We start from the raw sequence: 3,688 nt of genomic DNA, 5'->3' as shown, positions 1-3,688 counted from the left end.
AATACTTGAGTTACAACAATGAGAAATTTCACAATCACTAGAAGAAACTAAAAGACGAACAAGTCAATCCCTCAGGGATTCCCAACACTCTTTGGGATGTGGAGGCATAGAAACACAAAGATCTTGTCAGTTCTGTATGGAGAACCATATATCAGCACCATCCTCTGCTTGACTATAACAAGCTCAAATACCCCAAGCCCATCCTGCATTGCTCAATCATCACTGTGCCTAATGACCATCAACAAATCTGTCACTGGTAACATTTGATGGTGAGAGTTCTGGGAGAAGGTATGCTGCCCTTCTCTCAGCTTGAACAGCTTGGTGCTATCAAGCACATAAATTCCAACATAATACACCTGAGACTTCAGCCTTCCCAGTTGTCAAATGCAGGTGCTCACATCCATTCAAATGACACTTAGGAAAATTATAAACAGCTAGACATGACTGTACTCAGCCAGGAGACCATGTTGAGGAACACTGAACACTTAGACTCACACTCCCAGCAGCAGGAGAGCTCAGAAAAAAATGTCTTCATTCTCACTTGCCTAGTAGCCCAGTGGACCATCAGGACCTGTGGTATTCTGGAAAAGGCTGAACTACAGGGACAGAAAAGCTGTCCCAAAGTTGGTTGACAAAGACCTTAGAGAAAGGAGGGAGATGCAAAAGTCAAACCAGCATTTTTAGAGCAGTGGATTGAGTCTCTATGGTTTTGCAATGGTGGGTACATACATTAGCCAAAATCTGTATGTGAATTCTGGACTGTAACACTAGACTGTAGTGATATCGGTTCATTGATTTTTACAAATGTTCATATTACTGCAAGATGTTGGGAATAAAAAAGTAAAGGATCAGGGTATGGCAGGGTATACAGGAAATGTTATTTTCAATCAGTTTATTTATAAAACAAAATCCGCTAACCCAATAAAATGTATTGATGAAAAAACAGAAGTTGTGGGAGGTTCAGAGGCAGCCTGGACACAGCAGCCATGCCTATGTCACATCCTCAAATTTGTGCAAGGTGGGTAGACTCTCTTTCCATGGCCTTGGTGAAGGTCCCCAGGAACTGGTCTATGCAGATTATTGACACAGGACTGAGGCTCTGTACCAGCTGGGGAAAGGGCAGCTGAGGATTATCCAATATGTTACCTGGGTTGCCTGTCATCCTTGTCTCTTAGTTGCCATTGATATTTTTTTAAAAGCAAAGAACAAAGAAGAGGCAGACCACATCCATACAGAGAAATGTGGTGGAGGAGCATCTTTATCTCTAAGGTCATGAAAGATGGAGGGTTTGGTAGAGGACGAGGACACATGCTGAGCCCCCTAATCAGCATGTAAGCTGTCTTCCCTTGCTTACTCTCCCCACTGCCCTGCCATGGACTAGGCCCCCACTGTGCATTCCTTGGGCCTCAGTGGCTTTCTTCTCACTGTGACACAAGCAGTGCAGACATTCAAGTCTCTGTAACCCTTGGCAGTGTGGCTCTAGGTTAGAGCCTGCCGAGGAGAGGAGCTCACAGAGAGTCTGAAAGATAGAGAGTGTCATGGAGAAGCTGTCACTCCCTCATAGCAACTGGGATGTGTGAAACGCAGTTTTGCCAACTGGTGTCCATTTGTCCGTGTGTCACTTCGGCTCACTCTGACCACTGACTAATGATGACCATGTTCTGTCTCCTCTATCCCTTCCAGTGGGAATGGAAGCCTCTAACTGGCAACACTAAGTCCTTGGAAGTTCTAAATACCTAATGTGACTTGCACTGTTGAAGGGGGTGGGTCTGATGTTAAAGTCCTGTTCCCTGATTGGTTCTTGATTTGTCAGTAAAGAAAGCCGGGGAGGGGGGTGTTGGGGGGAACAATTACTGGGCAGAAGGTACAGGAGGGACTTCTGGGTCCCAGGAGGAGAAGACAGACGCAAGAAAAATGAGAGGGCTTTTTTACCATGCTTTGGAGGAAGAACCCAACAACCATGTGAGGTCTCAGGGGGAAACTAGGGCCTACAGCCACCACTACAGGAGGTAGCAATTAAAACTATATACAACACACTATTCTATCCATTCAATATTTAACCCCAAAGTTACCTAAATGTGGCTCGGAATGTTTTGTTTCTCGGGTCCTGAGACAGACTCCTTAGCCTGTCTAGACACAATGTCCTCACAGACAAGAAGAAAATAGTACTACCTACTCTGTAATGTGATCAGGAATGAGAAACTGCCTGACACAGCACAGAACATCAAGGCCAGGGAGCACATTTTAAACGAAGTTTCAATAAAGAAGCTAAACCCAAGCTAGAGGGAAATTTTCCTGAAGGAATATGCACAGGTTCCCAAGTTTCTGTGGACAAAAACCTCCTGATCTCAAGAGGACTGTGGGGTGATGGTCTGTTCTGCAAAGCTGTTGGCCAGGGCCAGGAGGGAAACCAGGCATACCTCAGTCCCGATAGCTCTCTGATCTGGCACTGCCCTATGGGGCTCAAGGAGTAAGAAACTCCTCAAATAACCCCAGAGATACAGCCTACCTCATCACCCGTACCAGCCAGTGGCTCGGGCACTGGAAGCTGAAGGTGATGAGAACTAATGATCCCACCACGGGAAGCAACATTACGATGGATGTACAACCTGAAAGGGAGGTGAAGTGATACAGGCTACCTCAGGAAGGAAGAAGGCAACTACTGAAAAAGATGCTTTCCCGACTACACCAGATCATTGGGTGAACCCACCTCATCCATCCTGAAAGACTGGGAAGAGCTGAGCAAAGTCAAAGAGTCCTGAATTCACATCTGAGCTCAGAGTCTGGCTCCCAGTTGTGTGACCCCAGATAAGTTACCAAATGTCATTGTCATTCTCTCTCTTTGCCTATAATGTGGTGACAGTCATGCCAGGCTCACATCATGTGGAGTCACTATGAGATAAAACGTGTCAGGCACCCTGATTTCTAGACGAGGTAGTCTCCTTTCCACAAAGTCCGATGGCTCACTTTTAGAAATAGGGTTCAGCCGCCCTTTCTGTGAGATGTGCTAAGCACTTTTATGTGCGGCAATGACATGAAAACTGAGTCACAGTGGTTACAAATGGTGAGCACTTTACGTCGTCTACAACACACGTAAGAATTCTTATTTGATTAAGGATATTGTCACACCTTGAACACAACTCAAATGTTACCCACTGAGCTCTGCAATTGGTTCTGCCCTTCTTACTGCATCAGCTACTGATATGTGCAAAGGACCCCACCCCTAATTTTCATTTTCCTCCCAATTAATTGAAATATTAAAATAATCATAGCCCTTTGCCTATTATTCTGTATTACATTTGTGCGCGCGCGCGCGTGTGTGTGTGTGTGTGTGTGTGTGTGTGTGTGTGTGTGTGTACAAATGTGAGCATACAATGGTAAGCATGTGGGAGTTAACTTTCAGAATTTTATTTTTTTCCTTCCACCATGTGGAAACCAGGGATCAAACTCAGGTCATGAGCTTGGCATCAAGTGCCTCTACCTGATAAGCAATCTTACTGGGCCGTCAATTATTATTTTCTCTAAGCCCAGAAATTCACATCTCTGACTTTGAAGGGGCCGCTCTCAGCCCTGGTGGGTCTTTCCCAAAGACTAAGGTACAATGGTAATCAAAAGTTAAGAAAAGATGGTCACTCTCAAATTCTCTCTCTCTCTCTCTCTCTCTCTCTCTCTCTCTCTCTCTCTCTCT

General features: G+C 45.2%; 1 long non-coding RNA gene across 1 annotated transcript in view; it reads left to right on the top strand.

Annotated features, from left to right (window-relative positions):
• The first annotated feature begins 3,528 nt into the window (after positions 1–3,528).
• Positions 3,529–3,688, top strand: part of LOC114610836 — a 2,708-nt gene continuing 2,548 nt past the window's right edge. Inside the window, exon 1 of the long non-coding RNA XR_003709741.1 lies at positions 3,529–3,596. This is a non-coding gene — a long non-coding RNA (uncharacterized LOC114610836). The remainder of the gene's footprint in view (positions 3,597–3,688) is intronic.

Source organism: Grammomys surdaster, unplaced genomic scaffold (genome assembly GCF_004785775.1).
Source record: "Grammomys surdaster isolate TR1022 unplaced genomic scaffold, NIH_TR_1.0 126063, whole genome shotgun sequence".
NCBI classification, from domain to species: domain Eukaryota; kingdom Metazoa; phylum Chordata; class Mammalia; order Rodentia; family Muridae; genus Grammomys; species Grammomys surdaster.
The sequence above is the reverse complement of the archived record's forward strand: the minus strand, read 5'-3'. Positions and strand labels throughout refer to the sequence as shown.